Here is a 9722-nt window from a genome sequence, read left to right as displayed (position 1 = left end):
AACACATATGATTTATACTCAACCAAACAACAGATTGCAAGAGATTGAATGCAGAAACAGATATGAGAATCCAGCTGTCTTCAGACATTTAAAAGAATTGCATAATGTAAAACAATGCTGCCCTTCTCACCAAATATTTTGGGAAAATATAGGTTTCTTTCCTACTATTTATATTTACGTGTATTAGGTTTACTGTTATTTTAAATGAATTGATTAAGAAATCTATTTAAATTTCTAAAGTGATAAATGTCACCTCTCTGAACCCTCAATAAACAGAACCTCTTTGAACCCTCAATGATTTTTAAATGTGCAAAGAGTCTTGGGACCAAAAGATCTGACAACTGTTTATTTAAATATAAAGTGGTAAGAGACTATACTAGCATAACAGCAAACTTCTTTAACTGGAAATTAAAGAGCAAGACTCAAATAGAAATGAGGTTCCAGACTTTAAGGAAGATATTTCGACCTGTGAATCACTTAAACTGGTTGCTTGGATGAATTCTAGAAAGAGTTGATTGAGTTGGAACCATAGACACCATCTTCTGGCCCTTAAAAGAATCAGGCTCTTTAAGGTCAATTCTATACTATTAAATATGGTGTAATATTTCCAATAATTTTTCTTGCTAATTTTCAGCCATATACAACAAGATATAAAAAGCCAAAAGGCAAGGGATAAATTATATTCAAGTAATCCTGCAAAGCCCTTTTGAAGTTGATTCTCATATTTTTATTTTACAGAACAGGAAACCAAGTATCACAAAACATGAGTAACATAACTAATTCACAGGGAAGTAAATAGTAGAGCCTGGATTTTGAGCTGATTTTATTTAAAGGCCAGGACATTTGCCTGTTCTATCCCAGATGTCTTTCAATTAGGTTTGTTTGTTTATTTATTTATTTATTCTTTTTGTGGCTGGTTGGTGCAGGGATCCTCCGAGGTTTATTGGGTGGAGGTCAATGCGAGGGTTTTTTGCCTTTATTATTCATTTTTTTCCACGTAAATAAAGAGTACCTAATTCATTCTACTGGATGTTTATGGAACAATTCAGTGATCAAGAGTAACACTACATCATAATTCACTTGCATTCTCATTAGCTATACATATTTGGACATTAGATAACATATAAACATCTACAAACAAATTCATGAAATATTCTTCCAGTACAAACTTGGATGCCACCTTTTTTTTCCAACCACCATAATTGTTCCACGCATAGTATTTATGTCTGTGTTCCTCATTAATAGCTGTTAATCATGTGTTCCATTAACAGTCACTCTCAAAAAAAAAAAAATCATGACTAAGCTATTAAAATAAGTACAGGATGATGTCAATTACATGAATAACTAAAGCCAATATGTTTTTTAATTCAAGAAACATGAGTGACTTTTAGCACTTTTATGAGATCCATCCATGCTATGACTAAATGCATTGCTTTGAACATGAATAACTAAAGCCAATATGTTTTTTAATTCAAGAAACATGAGTGACTTTTAGCACTTTCATGAGATCCATCCATGCTATGACTAAATGCATTGCTTTGAAAAAAAATCGTATAAAAAATATTGTGTGATATGGGCTTTATACCAATGTTAGATCTACAAAGATAGACAATAAATTATTCTTGCATCAAATAGAAAACCTGAGCTAAGCAAGGAACATCAACAAAAAGGCTGACATTTCTATTATACAGATAGCATACTCATGCTCAAGATAATTAAACATTACGTGGTTAGACCTCATGTTATATAAAATAATTAGGCTTGTGATAAATTGACTCATTTATTTACAGTCTACCTGCTTTTACAAAGGACTTGAGCTTTCACAATAAACTTCAGACAGCTCTGGTAGGAAATGTGCAATTATGGAGAAAAAAGGAGAACATATCATATGACAAATAAATAAAAAGCTGAAATTTAAGGTCCATTTTATGCTATATATCGAGTGGTACTAATTTATCATTTCTGTAAAAGTTCTTCTCTGGGTTTCTCAAGGTTGTATTAATATACTTGAAAAAGAAATTAAATTTGTTCTGCATGTTCCCAAATTGTACATTGAATGGATGCGAGATACTGAGATATAGATGTTAATACAATTTAAGAGAGGACCTGCAATGAGGTCCAGAAAACCTGCATTCAAAATAGATGGATAATAATTATCCTCAGTGAAATACAAGAAAGAGCAACAGAAAAGGAAAACATCAATCTCAGTTGAGAATATATAGTTGAAGCATAAATTTCAAAATCCTACTCTAGAGAGTGATTACATTTTTAATAAAATGCAATGAAAAAGAAATGTTTCCAGAGAAGGATATGAGAATTGAGTTGCTTTCTGACTGTAATTCTAGAAGAAAAGCCATATGGCCAGTCTATATGTCTATACATTTAAGTCCTGGCTTGTTAATAGAATATATTGAATTAAAAAGGACCAAAATGTCTCCATTAAAGTTTTTTAAAGGTGTTTTGTTTTCAAGCTGCACCATTTAAAAATCACCCATATTATTTTAATGTTATGAAATATATACTAATTCTTTTAAAATTTAATTTAAATGTTTTAGATGTGCATTATATGTATACTTAATATATAAAGGGAGGCAGAGAGAGGTAGAGAGTTAACTATGTACTAAGTACTGTATTAGTGAGCAGGCCCACCCTCAGGAAACTTATTGTAGAGTATATAAAACTAGGAGAGTAAATAAAGTATATAAAGTGGGAAGCATACATACAGGAGATAACAGAATCACAATTTCATAAAATAGTGGTGGATTGGAATCATAAACTAGGTCCAAGAAGAAGTGATTTAAAAATTAAGAAATCTATAGTGTTATACTCAGATCCCTCCAAAACAACTACAGGTTTATACGAGAGAAAAAACATGACTCACCAGGTATAAGAAATAAGCTTGTGTGATCAAAAACAATTGTATCTACCTTTTATAACTTCAACTTCTATTAGAGTCCAGAGTAAATCTTTAATAAATATTTGTTTACTTGATTTGGAACATGTTTAGGGAAGTTTGTCAATAGTAAACCTAAGGAGAGCTGAGGTAGCAATAAGAACCAAAGGGGGGAAAAAAGGAATGGTAACGTCTACTGTATTGGTAGAAGGAGGAAGTTTATAATCTTGCTCAGTATTTTTTGGTGGAAGTAATTTAGGTCAATATTTTTAGTTCTGGAGCTGTACTTTAAGAGCAGATAGACAAACTATAATATGAATAGATAAAAGCCAAGGCTACTGAAACAACTCAAAACTGCATATTATAAGAAAAAGCTGAAGGATGCTAATGTTTAACATGTTGAACTTATAAAAGAGACTTCTCAGTTACTTTCAAATATTTGAAATGAAATGAGTTATCACTTATTAAACTATTATTGCATTGTATATCTCATTTAATTCTGCTAACAGAAATATAAGGTGGGTATTAATAGCTCTTTTTTTAACTGATGAAAAAACTGTCACTCAGTAAAGCAAAATGCACACAGCCAAAAAGTTATATATATAAGATTCACAGAATGATTTGACTCCAAGGACAGGACTTACTGTACTTTTCTGATTTGTCTTTCACATGAAGTAAGCATAGGCTGATGCTGATTCTGTGGGTCCTCAAGGGACTGAGTGATGGCAGATAGACCAGCACAATATAAGTGAATTGATACATTAGTTCATAGAAGAATATGTTTTAAGGTATTTTTTATTAGTCTCTAGGAAATCTCTGTAACATTTTATTGCTGAAATTATATGCTACAATGTAAAAAGATAAAAATAACACTGAACATTGGCAAAATAACCTATGATTAATACAGTTTACCTATGAGTTATCTGTTTTCAAGACAGATGCCTAAAAATAATATTGGAATTAAATGTTCCATTCAAGCCACTCCCTCTGTCTGCTCCTTAAGAGTACAGATAACTTTCTACAACCAATTAGAAATATTTATTCCCAATGTTTATGGCTAAAAAAATATACATGCACAAGTATACACATGTACAACAATGAGAATTACTTCAAAATTAGTGTTAATTTTGCACACCAAAAATATTGTTCCTGTTGTATTTACAAATTTATTTCTAAAATAGAAGCACTTGGGGACTTAGAAGTGAGGTATAAAATTTTAAAGTGTATCAGTATTCCTCAAGGACCTGGTTGTGGGCCCCTCCAATTCTATACATCTATGTAGTTCCTCCTGGAATTTCTACACTAGGAAACACACTGGAACAATGCAAATTTTATTTGGTTTTAACACCCTTCTTCTCAGAGCATGTGCCTATCTAGGAAGTATGAAGATTAAAAGGATATATAATTGCAACCGGATCTATAAGATTTAAGATGTGGAGGATCAACAGTATCTTTAGTTGACTTTACTGGTTACAACAGCCCCCTGATATATATAGGTTATTGTGCCTCTTCCCCAACAGGACAAAATCAGATGGAAATACAACTTCTACTCTAAGAGAAATTGGGAAAATGGGGAGTAAAGGGAACAGGTTTCCTCCACAAAAGTTTGTTTCTCATTTCTTTTTCAGAAAGAAAAAGGATCTCTCTTATTTCAGACAGGTTTGTAGGGTTGGACACTTGAAAATCATGATTACCTATTCTCGAATGTGGAAACCTGAGGCAAAGACGACTACAAAAAGCATAGTGTGTCCCCTGCCCCATAATCACAGTAGGCAGTGGGAATGGAAGAGCGTCGGGGTGCAAGGATGTCAGGGTTGCATCTGGTCAATGCTTTTCCCGTCAGATTATAAAGAGAACACAGGGCTGGAAAAACGGAGTGATGTCAGCCCCCTTTCCTAGGCTTTACTGCTGCCAAAAACTCACTCGGTCTTCCCTCCCCCCCCCATCCCTTTTCTCCAACTCCCTTTCTTGTTCTGCCCCTCCTTAGGTATGTTTGCCCAGAAGAGGACCCAGTGAGGAGAGACCGACTCCTTGGATCGCTTTGCGCAAAATCCAGCCCTTCTCTCCCCTCCCTCCCTCCAGCCTCCCGATCCTGCACCGCCTTCCCTCCCCTTCCCACCCCCAGCGGTGTGGGGTTGGGGATGTGCCTCTACATGCTACTTAAGTGGGAGGGGGCTACGAGCACAGGATAATGTCAGATGCTTGCTTACTTCTTTCCTTCTGCCTGACGTCCTTCTCTGGCTTCGCCAGGGTTGGTCCCTGTAAGAAATAGCAGGGACTGTGGCAGGGAGGAGAGGAAGCGGCCGAGGCGGGCGCGTGGATCCCGCAAAGTCCCAGCGCTCTCGGTTGCCGGACAGCCTGGTCTCCAGCCGGCCGTCAGCACCATGGACAGCAGTGCGGTCCCCACAAACGCCAGCAATTGCACCGATCCCTTGGCGCACTCTTGGAGTTGCTCCCCAGCACCTAGCTCCGGTTCTTGGACCAACTTGTCCCACTCAGATGGCAATCTGTCCGACGCATGCGGTCCGAACCGCACCGAGCTGGGCGGGAGTGACAGCCTGTGTCGCCCGACCGGTAGTCCTTCTCTGATCACGGCCGTCACCATCATGGCCCTCTACTCCATCGTGTGCGTGGTGGGGCTCTTCGGAAACTTCCTGGTCATGTACGTGATTGTCAGGTAAGGAAGGCGCCAGGGCCCCAAGCAGAGAGTCCGGCGGCTAAGAAGGGTACAACGGGACAGCCAAGCCCCAAGGCTAAGCGTTTGGCGGGAGGATGGAAGACGCGAGGTAAACAGGGGGGACTGGGGGGGTGACTTCGGATAGAGTGCTTGCTGTTTGTGCGCTAAAACCTTATTTTCCAGTTTTTCCTCCATTGATAAAGACAGAATCCAAAATTTCAGGAACATAGAAGTTGCTTTGGTAAAAACCATAGAGGTTTGGCAAAGAAAAAAAAAAATGTTCTTAGAGCTCTCCCTTACACTGAGCCAAGAGGGCACTTGGCACCGAGTTCTACAGCCCGTCCCTTTGCAGGAGCTATGGACACAGTAAGTTGTGAATGTGGGGAAGAAATGCTCGTTACTTTTCCCTAATTGGTGGGCCAAGTCTCCTCAGTTTTTTAAGAAATGAATCCTGGCAACTTTCCTACTCCGGCTGTACCACGGCCCCGCCCCTTCTCTTCCTTGCTTAGCAGCATTTATCCCACTCTTCCTTCTATCCTGGGGCCACACTAGCTAGAGGAAGTCTTGGTATCTCTCCACAGTAGTGTTACTTGGTTGTAACAAACATGACAGTTGTGTTGTCTAGACCAGTTTGCAGTTGGTAGCTGCAGATCTGCCTGGGAAGTCATAAATTGCATCTGCAGTATGTAGGGTGGTTCAGGAGAACTGCGGGGCATGACTGTCTTACAATGCCTCCAAAAGTGAGAACCAGTTAGGAGTGACCAAAAGCAGCATAATTCTGCAATAGAAATTGTTATATAGGAAGTTGTAATGGGTGCTCTGACAAAAAAAGTATCTTTATCCAATAAATTATTTTAAAAGAGTCTGTGGTTCACTTTCTGCTTACCCAGATGTTTCAGGTTTATTTGGCAAAGTGTGCAACCCCGCAATATTAACTGAAATGGATGTTAATTGTGTTGGTGCTGATGTGCATTTTCAAATACTACATGTAAATGTGGAATACTATATATTCACTTTTGTTAAAGTAAACAAATATTTTAACACTGTAAAATGGCTCCTGATTTGAGTTTTTCTCCCCATCAGGGATTATATGTATGTAGTGAACATGGCATTTTCATATTTAGTTACAACATTTGCTTTGCCTATTCAGCAAGTATTGCAGGTTTCAATGGAGCTCTTGAATCATTTAATAATCCTTCCTATTATGTTTTTTATCAGCCAAGTGCTGAAAATTGCTTGCATTCTATTCTTTCTACTTATATGTCTGATTTTTTAATTAATGATTGTTAAAGATTAAAACTAATTACCCTGATCTTTCGATGAAGAATTAGATAAGTAGTGTCTTTGAGAAAAGAGCACCACCTATTGGGAGAAAGACTAACAACAGAAGGAAAAATGCAGAAAGGGAATCAACGGAAGAATTTGTTCTAAAAACATTTATTTTATGTAATTCAATTCAAAGATTCATACTGAAGATTTTTGAAAAGGCTCATTCTGCAGTTATGACAATAAAAAGCATAATTAAAGGCCTGCCTAGTGAAGGAAAAATGTTTCTCATTTTTTCCTAAAAAAAAAAAGAAAAATTCATTGACTCACAAACTGATAGGGCTAGAAGAGACACTAGAGATTATCTATACTAGTTAAGTAAACTGAGGCACAGAAAGTACAAATGTTTTCTCCAAGAACAGATAACTCATTAATTCAATACCATTGAATCTCTCTTACCTAATGTAATTTTCTGCTTTATTAGGGTGCCAAATCATGATTTGAGTTAATTCAACTCTTAGATTGATAGAATGGATTTAATTAGGAGTAGAAATAACAAGAAATAGTAATAACAAGTTACCCCAAATTTATGTATGCAATCCTTGAAAAAAAAACATGAAACAGAAATGACCAAGGCGTCTAGAAATCCTGCCATCTGAAACATAATCTTTTATTCCCTTTTATTGCTTCTCCTTGGCATTTTTTATCCTCATTTTTCTCCTCTTTGGTTTATGCTTTTCTATAAAGATAGAGCCAATAGAGCAGCAATCAGCTGTGAAATAGGCAGATTGGTCTTACCCAGTGTAAAGAGGTGGCTGGTTGGATGAATTTGTTTTAAAGCATTACCTCTGACCTCTTCTTGAATTGGAGAAAGATGGCAACATTGCATTTCACTGAGAACATGATATTACACTTTATTCTCTGTACTAAAAGTTCTGACAACATTCAGTACTGTTTGAAAGGTCACTCAAATGCTCATCTGTGGTAGATCAGGTGTTTAATTCCAAGGTCAGATAATCCTCTGGGAATGGGAATGGGAAACAAGAAAACAGGAAGTTCAGTGACAGATGAAGTGATGGGGAATGTATCTGGGGACTGAAGAAAGTATGTCTGTTTAGCTGAGTGTGATTTCTTAACTAGAAAATGATCAGTTCAGAAATATTATTGCCTCTGCTAAAAAGATGGGTATAATGCTGCATCTACTAAAGTATGGAGGAGAAATTCTCCCTTTTTCTGCTATTCAAAATTCAACAAACACTATTGAATGATCAAGTAGTTACAGTTTTCTGACCAGATTAAGGTAATATTTATTAGAATGTCTAAATACATTTAGTGAATCGTGAGACTTATATGGCTATGACAACAACAAAAATAACTGGTAATACAGATGCCACAATTAATGTTTTTTCTGTTCTGTGTTTCCTAATACCATCATCATCATATCTTTATTAAAAACATTATTAAATAGTATAATTTAAGTTAGACTCTTACACAGAGCTATTTTAAGAAATATAAGGGAGGAAATGAGAATCTTTCATATGATCTAAAGATTTAAAATCCAGATGTTAAATGATAGAAATATTATCAATAACCATCACCTGAAACGTTTGTGTTTTAAAGGAAAACATGTTTGTAGGATAATAATAATGTCATAAAAATTACCACAAAGATTTTGAAATATGTGATTATAAGATATGACAAAAAGTAGCAATCATTTAAAGTAGGATGACATTATGTTATTGTCAAGAATCTTGAAGAAAAAGAAATAAATAAAAATAACATACAAAGTTAAAGCCAGCAGTGATGTTTCACTTATCGTTGAAAATACTTAACCAAAGAATAGAATTAACCATAACTGTAAAAACTGATATGGTCTCAGGCATGTTAATTTTGTGAGTTTTTTTTCCCAAAACAATTTGTTCATGTAGCTATAAACATCATATGTGCAGACACTGTTGAAAAATGTGGAGGACCAGAAAATTTTAGATTGTCCTTCCAGTAAAGTTCCAATGAAAAGTGCCAGAAGATACTGTCTTCATTTTTAAGATTATTTCTTAATTTGGTTAGACAAATTCTCAATATGAGTATTTAGCAGAGAAGAGCATTCAAACATGCACAAGATGGTATTGCCACTTTCTTAAAAATGCATTTTGATTTTAGAAAAAGTTTAATCAGCTTATACTTACTTGCTACTTGCTCTATATACTAAATATTTAATTCATGTTTAAATTACAAGATGATCAGTCATGCCTCCTTGAAACAGAAGTATAAGTTTTTTAACTTACTCAGATTTAGGTAGCTGAGAGCATATGGGATAATAATGTTCTATCTAATTTAAGGATATACATATGTATGTACATATTACACATATATGTGTATAGACATATATGCATGCACATACATATATTTGGATTGATTTGAATGTCACTAAATATGATCACTAGTAATACTCATAAAATAAAGATAATAATTTGGAAAACTCAAATATTAATAAAATTCACTTTCTCCTTTTAAAACCACAGAATTGTCTAATTAGAGGAATGGATTTAAATGGGGGAAAAACCCCTCCTAAATAAAAATCTTCTCTTCACAGTTTACATCAAAATGTACCAATTAAATCACATGCCTTTCAGTTAGCAATGAAGAGCTTCTAAAATCTATTACAATTTAAACTTAACTGATATTTCCCACACGGGCACTAATTCTATAGGAAATACCTCTTTCTCTATATCTTTTGAACACACCTAATTGCTTTTACTTTTCTTGGTTGTAAAGCTGTGTCTTTGTCATTTTCATGGAGTTATCATTGAGTTTCCCACACTTTTCTCTCTCTTTTCTTCCTTTTTTTTTTTTTTTTTTTTTTTTTTTTTTTTTTTTTTTTTTTTT

General features: G+C 35.3%; 1 pseudogene; it reads left to right on the top strand.

Moving 5' to 3' along the window:
* The first annotated feature begins 5161 nt into the window (after positions 1–5161).
* The window catches only part of LOC103604553, a 50020-nt pseudogene continuing 45459 nt past the window's right edge, over positions 5162–9722 (top strand).

The sequence above is a fragment of the Galeopterus variegatus genome, unplaced genomic scaffold (assembly GCF_000696425.1).
Source record: "Galeopterus variegatus unplaced genomic scaffold, G_variegatus-3.0.2 Scaffold5224, whole genome shotgun sequence".
Taxonomy (NCBI): domain Eukaryota; kingdom Metazoa; phylum Chordata; class Mammalia; order Dermoptera; family Cynocephalidae; genus Galeopterus; species Galeopterus variegatus.
The sequence above is the reverse complement of the archived record's forward strand: the minus strand, read 5'-3'. Positions and strand labels throughout refer to the sequence as shown.